The sequence below is a fragment of the Eleutherodactylus coqui genome, chromosome 2, assembly GCF_035609145.1.
Source record: "Eleutherodactylus coqui strain aEleCoq1 chromosome 2, aEleCoq1.hap1, whole genome shotgun sequence".
NCBI lineage: Eukaryota > Metazoa > Chordata > Amphibia > Anura > Eleutherodactylidae > Eleutherodactylus > Eleutherodactylus coqui.
The window spans coordinates 209065059-209076928 of NC_089838.1; the positions used below are offsets into that span (position 1 = coordinate 209065059).

Genomic DNA, 11870 nt, shown 5'->3' on the forward strand with positions numbered 1-11870 from the left:
TGATAGTACCCTGCAGCTCTGCTGTGCTATGTAGCCTGGGAAGGAGAACGCAGAAGTGGTTCAAAACCTCTTCTGCCTTCTCCTCCGGGTCCTCGGCTGTGTCTGGGGCCTCAGCTGAGGATCCAAACTGCTCCAGCTTGATTGTAGGAGCAGAGGCATTTTTTTGTATTTTTACTATCGGCCAGGATTAAAGCCCAAGACCAAGTGCTGTATATTGTATATTGGTCTTTAAGGGGTTAAACTCCAATAACTCCAGGATGCTTTTATCTGCAGCCACACAACAATTGTGTGAAATACAGGCCAGTCGTAATCGTAACGCTGGTCATAGTTTACATTGCCTTAAACTGATGACAGCTTCCCTTTAAATCGTACATCATTTGCATCTTTGGCTCTAATCTATGAGGCTCAATAAATCGCTCCATACATATAACCGGTAATGACCCATTTACTGAAATCCTCAATTCTGCACTAATCCGGATGGGACTTGCTGCTCTCTGATGTGCTGGAACCTTTTGGTCAGATACTTGGATAAAACTGAAGAATTAGAGACTCGCCAGCGTCCATACAAAAGCTGTGCAAGGATTGGCTGAACATGTTATATACTGGAGTACATAAGGTATATAACGTCAGATAATATATTGCACAATTTAAACTTTAAAGTTAGAATGAAAGGTTTTAAACCCTTCGTTAAAGAAACCAAACAACGCTACAAATCATCATCAGCACACGTTAGTGACATACATGGTGCTAGTAGAGAGTAATGACCCCATTTATCGTATTGAGGTTTTATTGTTCAGTAGCTGGCTGTGGAACGGTTAATAAAAGACAAAGCTTAGTCTGCAAAAAGCAACGCCAAAATTCTAGATATGGAAATGGAAACTTCTTGAGGGAGGAACTGGGAGGGAGACCGAGGGGAGGAAAGGGAAAGACTGAGAATATGGAGCATGAAACAAAAAGGAGAACGCAGTAAAGTATGTAAGAAAAGAGCAGGGATGAAGAAATGAGAGAGGAAGGAATGTGTAACCCAAACAGAGGATGAAGGGCGCACTGACACATCTAACCAAGTATTCGTCTGCATGCCCACAACTAGCTATGTGGAGCACTGGGCGGCAGAACACTGGCTACATGGCATTTCTTCTGCTATAGAAGACTGTACGTTCTCCTTCCAGGATGCCCACTTGGCCAGGATACGACTCTTCACTCCCTCTTGTTAACATATTAACAAGCGATGTCACCCAGCCAATCGTCATTTTGTCAGCTTACACTAGTAGTGTCTTGCCACTGCGCCGTTTGGGTGTCAAAACTAGGGCTGTACCCAAAATGTTTTATAGGAGAGTGTTCACACATGCTGTTTTCACGGCAGTTTTTCTTAACACATTAACTGCCATGTGAGTTGTATTTACCTCCTGCTAGTTTTCAGCCTTGTGAAGCATATATAACTCATACGTCACTTTAGCTTGGGAGCCGCATGGTATGCAGGCTACTTGCGCTGTCATAATGTAACATACATCTTATGTGATGGGTGGCCCCTTGAGCAAAACCCTGCGGTTGGTTCATGAAAATCTTACATGCTCATAGTTTTTGTAGTCAATTGCCACGTCTCCTCCACCTCCCGTCATCCTGATCTAGCCAGGTGCGGGGCAAACATACTGGACTCTGTTCTCCAATTACTAGAACTTCAATTGCGCATTTCACCTTTGAATGAAATGGATACAATACTATGCAGTGACATCACATTGTAGCACACACACTTAGGGGATTTAGGGGTCATCACCCAGGAGCAACCAAGACTCAATTCTCAGAAACAAGTTCAATAAGTATGTCGTGAGTGACATACAACTCGTGGGATGCAGTGTAAAAATTGGTTCTAGCTCCACATGAGTTAGATATATATTACTCAGGCCTCGGTCACACAAGCACTGTTTACGCGCATTCGAGACGTGTGAAAAGAGCGCCTCTATAAGAACCAATGGTTTCCTATAGAAGCGTTCACATGAAGGAATTTTAGATGTGCTAAATACTCACAGCAATCTAAGATAAGACATGGAATGTAAAGCTAGCATCTAAGGTCCGTGGTACGAGAAAAGATAGGACCTGACTAGAGATGAGCGAGCGTACTCGCTAAGGCAAATTACTCGAGCGAGTATTGCCATTTTCGAGTACATGCCCGCTCATGCCTAAAAATTCGGGAGCCGGTGGGGGTGAATGGTGAGTTGCGGGAGTAAGCATGAAGAGCTTTTGGCACAAGCGGGCATGTACTCGAAAATGGCAATACTCGCTCGAGTAATTTGCCTTAGCGAGTACGCTAGACCTTACCTATCTTTGGTTTGTAATGTGCAGGAGTTTCTATAGATTCCTATGGGAGGGGGAGTCTATGGAAACTCTTGTGCATGAAAATGAGATTACAAATCTCATTAGGAGGATTTCTGTCGATGGAAGGAATTCCCACCTGCTTACAGCGGGACATTTAAAACGTGCTGTCCAGAAGCACATTTTAAATGTCCTGCTATAAACTCTTGTCAGTCCCCATGGGGATGAGGGGAAGCCCTGAGGGTTTCCTTTATCCCCGCAGGGACTATCAGGAATTTACAGCAGCACATTTAAAATGTGCTTCTGGGCAGCACGTTTAAATGTCTGTAAGCAGCTGGGAATTCGTCCAGCCCTGCTGCTGAACAATTTCTCAGCAGCAGGGGGTAGTAGAGAACTCCCTCCACCTCTCTCCTTAAATGTTTTCCCGATAGCAGAGGGAGAGGGGGGTTGGGTTACAGGGTTTCCCCGAGAGTGTGGGAGGAGAGGGCGGGGCTAGAGGGATCTACACTATAGCACAACCCTTCTCTTTGCTATGGGGAATCCCTGTAAGAAGCCCTATAGCCCTGCCCCCTCTTTAGCCCCACCCCCTCTCTCTGCACTGTGGGGATATCCCTCAGGGATCCCCAGAGCAGGGAGAGAGAGAGCGGGGCTATGGGTTAATCCCCCATAGTAGGGAGAAAGAGCAGAGCTATGGGGGATTAACCCATAGCAGGGAGAGACAGACATAGCACCGCTCTCTCTCTCTCCCTGCTACGGGAAAATCCAGAAGCCCTGCGGGGTGTCTTCTCTCTCCTCCTGGAGCAGCTGCGCATTTGCACAATTTTTTTTCATGCACCTATACTGTGCTAAAACCAGGCTCGTGTGAACGGGGCCTCATAAAGAGAAAACAATCTAATTTAATTGTTTTGTTTTTTTTAATTAAAGTATTGTTTTGTTTTCAAAGTTTTAGTCTATTTTCATAATAAATATCGTAGCCCCAAAGAATTTTCTTCATAACGATAGTATCTCTACATTAGGTTCACTAAGCAGCTCTATATAGTGACATTGATTACAGTGCAGTTACCTCCAGTAATCACATGTGGCGTCATCTCTGATTGGTGTTCTCTCTCCCTTTGCTTCTTTATCCACACCCAGACCATCACAATGTTTCCTCCCGGCCACAACTTGTCTGCAGAATTTGACTCCTTGCTTTTCCATCACCCTTCTAACATGTTCCACACCTTTACACAATCCATAGTGCCCCAGATAGTAATTAAGTCCCACCCAGTAAGTGCTGATTTTCGTGCCCTCCACACAGGAAAAGTGCCCCCTTTTCTGCCCCCATCAGCAATAATGCTGCCTCTTCTGCCCCATATGTAAAAATGGCATATTTTCTGCTCCCACAGGTAAACTGTTCCCGTAAGTAATAATGCTGCCTTTCCTGTTGTCAAACTTATAATGCCTTCTTTTCTGCCCCACTTATAAATAATGCCCCTCTTCTGCTACTGTAATAAACAACACCATTTTTTCTGATTCCATGATAGGTAAGGCCACCACTTCTGCCCCCATAAATAATAATGCTGTTTGTTCTCTCCCCATAATTAAGAATGTTGCCTTTTTCTACCCCCTCCCATAATTAATAATGCCACCTTTTCCATCTGCCATTAATAAGAAGGCCTTCTTTTCTACCCACCAGCCATGGGCTCACCTCTTATTAAATTTGGCGCATGTCTGGCAGAAATTTAAACTGGCAGCTATGAGCTAAAGTAAAATTGCGCTATAATTTACACCCGTTTCTGATGCAAATTATAGTAAATGTCTTGGGGTGGGAGTGGCTTGGCATAAGTGGTGATGACAGCAGAAAAAGGGCACAAAGTCACATTTTTACACAAGTACAGTTTGCACAAAAATATGCAACTTTTTTACACCAGAGTTCTGGCATAAGACCCTTCTTTAATTTCCCTCTCATGATCTTTTATTTATTGTATCATTGGTTACTATTAAAAAGGATTGTCTGGGATTTGGAAGAAATTAAGCAAACTGGAAGAAATGCTATAAAATAAGGTCCTTATTCTCCTGATAAATCTGCCGCTGCTCCAGTGGTACTTGTTGGTCTTTGTGCATTTTCCTGCAGTACTGAGGTATTGAACATCCATGTGATCGGAGCAGCCTATCACTGGACTGAGTGGTCTTGGGATTTACATGTTAGCCTGACAGTGATTGGCTGCAGCGGTCATGTGGATGTATGACACATTAGCGCTGTAGGAAAATAAAGACCAGAAGAGACCGCTGAAACCTCGGAGAATTAAAGGGTGAGTAATTGTTATTTTATTGCATTTCTTCTTGTTTCTTTAATATCTAAAAAACTCCGAACCCCTGTAAATAAGACTTGTACTAGAAAATCAACAGTAACCATAGAACATTTACTGGTCCTCTTCTATCAGGTTGTGAAGTATTGTATGCAGAAGTTTCTTGGAAGGCAGCCGGTTACCCCAGGGCTCATCACCCAGATCTACTATAGGCACATCACAAAACTGTTTGGAAGTTTGCATGGTGCCTTATGGGGCACTGCAAGATGTCCATACACAAAAAGTAATCCATGCCATTAAAAGGATTCAATGATAAAAGGTAGAAAACCTATAGAAGGTTAGGCCAGCGGGGTGACAAACATGACATGGAAATCTTACTGAACTAATTCATATACTGTAGTCACTTCAAGGTCTACACAATGGAAACAGGGCAGGATGTAACTTTGTAATTAGCATATACAAGTTTGTCTTATAGCTACCTCCCTCGATTCCTCTATCATAATTGTTATAAGGCTTGTATAAAGAGCCTATCATTGACTTACAGGAATGCTGCCATCCAATAGGTGGCGCTGCAGAGGTATTGTTCCATCTCCCTTTTTTGCATATTTCTCAGAGGAGCATGAATGGCTTTATAAGTCTCCTTACACACCCTTTAGGTGCTCTCTTTAAGGAGAAATGATACTCTTCCCGAAACTGACAAATCATCATGGCATGCATGTATATGGTAGGCAAATAAGCCGTAATTGTGGCCATACTGCCATTCAAATGCTCAGTCGGGAAACCCCATACACATTAGATTGTCAGTGGGATCCGCTGAGTATATCAATGGCTTGTGATTTCAATAATCCTTCCCGCAAGCTTCAGGAGTGCAACACAGAGGAAGACTATCTAAATGGCTACAAATACTCGATATGTGGATGTCCCAGAGATAATCCCCTTTATGTTGAGGTGATCAGCCGATCGCTCCATCCAGCTGCTGGCACACAACAGTTTTGGAAATGCAGTATTACATAGCAGACATTCACATACAATACACGGATGGCTCGGATCTGCAAACAGGAGCCGGTATTAGAGTGGCTATCTGTTCTGGTTCAAAGAAGTTCCAAAAAGGGGACCCCAATTAATAATGTTCATATGCCCTAATAGAGCATACGGACAAGTAGGCCCACATCTTCTACAGGACAAGACCCTTGAAACATTCCTACCTAAGCTCACATTGAAGACCATAGTCCAGCGACAATCTGACTCTTTTCAGATTCCCGTGCGTTCTCTCTCCAATAGACTTGTATGGAAGAATACGCTCACAGGAACCTGAAAAGAGTCCGATTTCTGTGCGCCGGGCAATCTTCATCACCCGGCTCCTTGTCACCTTCCCTAACAGCATCATAAAGCTACCTACACACGGGCGAGCGCAATGGTGGCTGTGAAACTCGGATAGATATCACACTCACCAACATGCAATTTACCTGCAGATGCGAGGTGTTTTCTGCCAAAAACCCTGCCATCACTTCAGGTAAAGAGGCGATCCTCTGGTGCGGCTATCAGCTGCTTCGGACGATCGACAAGGATTTCCCATTATGTTCAGTGGTAAACCTCGCATCACACTTGCCTGCATATCGCATGCGTTCCGAGGAAGCGAACAGATATACAGGAGCTGCATCTGCTATGACTCCATGCAAAAGAATAATGGTTCATATTCGCGCGTCTCGCAAAAGCACAAATCTCGCACGATTTTCTCGGCTAATTTAGCTTATAGTGCTTCAAGGGGGGGGGTGACAGGTTCCCTTTAAACTTGACACCTCTATCTCCTGGTGTGGAGAGCATACAGAGAGAAATATACATCAGCTGGAATCCGTCAAATCTAGAAAAAAGTAATATTAACCCCTCAATGACTATGGTATTTTCTTAGTTGTTTTCATTGTTGTTTAGAAAATGCCATAACACTTATATTTTTTGTCTACATACCGGTAGCTACAGAAAAGTATTTTTTGTATTTTTTGTGGGACAAGTTGCATTTACTAACAGCACGGCTTGGAGGTAACATATAATGTGTTGTAAACGTTTATTAATTTTTTTTTTTGCAAGTAGCAAGTGATGTAAAAAAGAAAAAAAAAAAAAAAGCTCCACCATTGTTTTTTTGGCTTTTCTTATATTGGCATTCACGGTGATGCAAAAAAACAAAATAAAACATGACAATGTCATTCTCACAATCAACGTGTTAATAATTCATGTAGGTTTTCTGTGTACTTCTCTGTTGCTGCATTACAAGACCCAGAACATTTTACATTTTTCATCGAAAGAGCTGTAAAAGGACTTGTTTTTTGTGGGACAACCTGCAGTTTTTATTACTACTATTTTGGGCTAAGATTAACTTTTTGCTTATTTTTTTTCCATTCCACTTTTTAGGAGGTAGGAGTAGCATAAAAACAGCAACTCTAGAATAGGTTTTTTTTGTTCTTTACGGCATTCACTGTGCAACATAAATAACCCTTTTCCTTCATTCTACGGTGCAATGCGATTACGATACAAAATTTATGTAGGTTTTTTTTTTTATATATATTATATATATATATTTTTTTTTTTTACTACTTAACACTTTAGAATTTAATTTGCATAACATTTGCATTCCAGGACCCATAATTTTCCACCTACGGAGCTACCGTATGTTAGGTCTCGTTCTTTGTGGGAAGAGTTGTACTTTCACTTAGGCTGGGGTCACACGGGTCGTATTCTCAGCGGAAATCTTGCAATTTTGCCGCAGCAAAAAAATGCGAGATTTCTACCAGGAAAGTGCAGCTTTAAAACCTGCGGCACTCCCTGCCCGCTCCCAGGTCAGAACTGTGTCCAAAAACAAGAGGATCGCATACAGTACACCAGTCCGTGCCAACCTCTTGGGCACCACAATCTGTAGTACACTGGCCAGAAGACACCGAGATCTGCCGCACTCCGGGTTTCCAATTAAGTAAATACAAAGTAAGATGCATTTCTTAAGTTTGGGTTTAGATTTTGGCCGGGGTCTCTTACAGGAAGTGGGAAATGTTTTCAGCTTTAGGAAATAACTGTCTTGGTGATTCATCCCTGTGATGCAGAAAGACTTTATTGGGATGGGAGGAACTTTAGAGGAAACACTGCAGCAAAATAAAAAGTCCCATTCCTCAAAAATGAGTCTTTTCTCTGTTCTTGATGGTAGAGAGTACTGTGACAGTGACCAGCCCATATACATATTTGTACCCTCCCCGACTCCCCGTACACAGGTACACTCAGCCTGGCACAGGAACACTGTATTAACAGCAAAAAGGAGATACAATGCATTTGGAAAGTCTTCAGACCCTTTCACATTTTTGTTTACACCTTCGGGAGGGGTAACGTCACTCCTTAAGGAGAGCACCAAGAGGGTGAGTGAGGAGACTTATAAGGCCATGCATGCTCCTCTGGGAAATATGCAAGTAAGGAAGATGGAACAATGCCTCTGCAGCGCCACCTATTGCATGGCAGCATTCTTTCAAATCAATGCTTGACCCTTTATACAGCTCTGTAGAGCAATGATTGGGAATTTATAAACCAAGCCAGAATCCATACACAGACAGCTGTTTCAAGGTTTTTGTCCCTCATCAGTGTGTAGTAGGCTCCCGGTTTGGCTAGCGAGAGGCCTATGACATTAGTCGGGAGGAATAACATCACTCCTTAGCATGGAAGGCCTTATAAGTTTCCTCACTCACCTTCTTAGTGCTTTCCTTAAGGAGTGACGTTAACCCTCCCGACCCACATCACAGGCTTCTCACAAGGCAAGCCAGGATCCTACTGCACACTGATGAGGGGCAAAAAAACCTGAAACAGCTGTCTGTGCATGGATTCTGGCTTGGTTTTCAATTTCCAATCATTGTTATAAAGACCTATCAAATGGGTCAGGCATTAATTTGAAGGAATGGTTCCATCCAATAGGTGGCGCTGCAGAGGTATTGTTCCATCTTCCTTATTTGCTTACATCTTGTTACATTTTGTTTAATTTGCCTTGTGCAATTTTTTTTTTAATCCAGTTTTTCCCTCATCATTCTGCACTCAATGCCCCATAATGACAAAGTGAAAACAGAATGTTAGAAATCTTTGTAAATTTTTAGATATGAAAAACTAACATTTTGCATTGACATAAGTATTCACACCCTGTAAGACTACAGTATTTTTGGGTACGATGCCACAAGATTTGCACTCCAGGATTTGGGAATTTTCTGTTGATCCTCTTAAAGAAATTGTTGGAGTTATGGAAACCTCTGTCACTGGGTCTCCTATGCATTCAAATTAAAAATAAATAAATCAGCAGTTACTCCCCCTCTCTCCGCTCCCCCATTTGCCCCCCGCTGCTGGCTCTAGTCTCTGCTGTCTGGTTACAGGCAGCTGCGACATCCCGTAAACCTGCTGTAGCCGCCAATGACAGCGCTCAGCCATGATCGCCAAGTGCTGTCATTGGCTGCCACAGCTTGTTTGTAGATGGGCTCAGCATGCAAAGTGATGTCACAGTGAAACCGCAGGCAGCAGCCGAGGACAAAAAGGGGGAATGGGGGGGGGGGGGTAACTGATGATTTTATTTTATTTTATTTTAATGCATGGGGGACCCAGTGACATGGGTTTTCTTAACTCGGACAACACCTTTAACTTTTGTCAGGTTGAATGGGGACCGTCTGTGGACAGGCATTTTCGGGTCTCTCCAGAGATGTTGGGCTCTGCCTGGGCCACTCAAGGACATTCACAGAGTTATCCCTAAGCCCCTCCTTTTGTCTTGGCTGTGTGCTTAGGGTCATTGTCTTGTTGGAAGGGAAATCTTCTGCCCAGTCTGAGGTCCCTCGCGCTCTGGATCAGGTTTTCATTAAGAATAGCTCTGTACTTTGCTCCATTCAGCTTTCCATCAACCATGACCAGTCTCCCTGCCCCAGCCGCTGAAAAACACCCCCACAGCATGATGCTGCCACCACCATGTGTCACTGTAGGGATGGTATTGGCCAGGTAAAGAGCAGAGCCTGGTGTCCTCCAGACAGAACGCTTAAAATTGAGGGCAAAAAGCTCAATCTTGGTTTCATCGGACCAGAGAATCACTACCAGGTGGGCTTTCATGTGTATTTACTGAGTTGAGACTTCTTTCTGACCACTCTGCCATAGAGCCCAGATTGTTGGACTGCAGTGATGGTTGATGTTATGGAAATTTCTGCCATCTGCACACAGGATCTTTGAAGCTCAGTCAGAGTAACTATTGGGTTCTTGGTCACCTCTCTCACCAAGGCTCTTCTCCCCTGATTACCAAATTTGGTGGATTGGCTAGATCTAGGAAGAGTCCTGGTTGTTCCACAGAATTATGGAGGCCGCTGTGCTCTTGGGCACTTTCAGTGTAACTGAATTTTTTGTAGCCTTCTCCAGATCTGTGCCTCCACACAACCCTGTCTCGGAGCTCTGCAGGCAGTTTTCCCCTCCTCATAGCTTGGTTTTGGTTCTGATATGCATTGTGAGCGGTGAGATCTTATACGGTCAGTGGTGTGTCTTTAGTAATTATATCCAATCAGCTGAATTTACCCCCGGTGAGTCTAATCAAGGTGTAGAAACAACTCAAAGATGATCAAGACAAATGTGAGGCCTTCAAAGCTAAATGTCAAGTGTGATATCAAACGGGCTGAATACAGTCATACCTCTACTTTTGGCGCCTTCTTCTTTTGACGGTTTCCAGTTTCACTGATTCTTTACCACGGAATTTTGTCTCTACCTCCGCCACTTGCTTCTAGTTTTGCTGCCGACCCACATGGCCTTCGCTGCTGACGTCACAGCCATTCATGGATTGCTCCAATCACAGTCATTCATGGATGAATGGCTGTGATTGGAGCATCCAGCATTGGCTGAGCAGGCTGTCACTCAGCCAATTAGAGTAATCTCTTGCTGGAGGCGGGGATGTCAATCCCCCGTCACTAGCAAGATGCTCTGCCGTGTTGACAAGCCTGCACAGAGCTCCGGAGAGCGGCTCCCCGGACACCTGCAAGGTGAGTATTCATTTTTTTCCCATTCAGACAGTGTAGCTAAGGCGTTTAGTGCTGCCAAAAACACGGTACCAAGTTGTGCCGCGTTTTCGTCAGCGCTGAAACCGCCGCCTATTCATTTCACTGGGTGACACAGGGCTGAAACCGCTTGTATGAACAGCCCCATTGAAACAAATGGGAGCGTTGTACAGTGTTTAGTGCTGGGCTGAAAAAGCGGCACTAAACTCTGTACAAAAATGTGGTTTGGTGTGTCTGTTGGAATGTCTAGAATGAATTAATTGGATTTACATTGATTTCTATGGAAATAATTACCTAGAGTTTCATTGGTTTCAAGTTTGTTTGATTGCTTTCGGACAGATTACCAATGAAACTAGAGGTTTGGCTGCACTTCTGTCAATGCAAAATAATAATTGTTCTTTTTTTTTTTTAGCTTACGCTTTGTCATTATGGGGTACCGAATGTAGAATGATGGGGGAAAACAATTTTTTTTCCATCTACACAAGGATACAACATAAAATGTAAGAAAAAGTGAAGTCCTTGCAGCGCCTCTGTAAGTAGTTAGCGGGCACCTCCAGGAAACCAAGGCTTGGACAGGATAACATGTGCGCTGCCGCCCGCAGGAGACCTCTTTGGGGGTCGGTCAGCTATCATTAGACATTAGCATCTACAACTTCTGGGAACAGTATATACAGTGCAAAAAATGGTGCCCAGAGGATGAGAGGAGCGCCCGACACTGGGGGCAAGGAGGGTAATGCCCGCTGTACTGTAATCCCCATCTGATGGGATGGAGACCAGCTCTTACACCATTTACCTCCAGAAACTTAACTACCACCATTCATCTTCCCTCTGATCCTAAGGACATTCAGTGGGAGAAGATAGCGGTAGAGATCAGAGGTGGGGGTCACTGCCCAGCCATCTCCATGCTACATTGGGCAGCCTGTCACAGGGTTGGCAGTGCCCATTCCTATGAGCCATGATGAATGGACTACACACACAGTGAGGACGTCATCCCCCGAGGACACCTGTCCTGCCACTCCCCCTCACTCACCGGCTCCTGGCCGCAGCGCTGCTGCACACTCCCTCCGTACCGAGAGCTTCTTGCACTAAATCACGTGTCCACATTCTATGCAAATGAGCAGCAACCAGAGTGACGAACCACATACCTGACGTCACGCTCCAGGTCCCTCCTGACCACACCCACCCAGACGCTGCTACGTCACCACCTCCCCCTTCTTCTGTCTGCCGGCACAGTCTCCTC

At 44.2% G+C, this 11870-nt stretch overlaps 1 protein-coding gene across 2 annotated transcripts in view; it reads right to left on the reverse strand.

The window, feature by feature from the left end:
* The window catches only part of PEAK1 (pseudopodium enriched atypical kinase 1), a 53822-nt gene extending 42025 nt beyond the window's left edge, over nt 1-11797 (reverse strand). Inside the window, exon 1 of one of the 2 annotated variants that reach the window (XM_066592376.1) lies at nt 11776-11797. The gene's annotated coding sequence lies outside the window, so the exon portion shown is untranslated. Of the gene's footprint in view, nt 1-11660; nt 11711-11775 lie in introns of those variants that run through there. The other variant, XM_066592371.1, reaches the window with a different exon arrangement.
* Between the last annotated feature and the right edge of the window lie 73 nt (nt 11798-11870).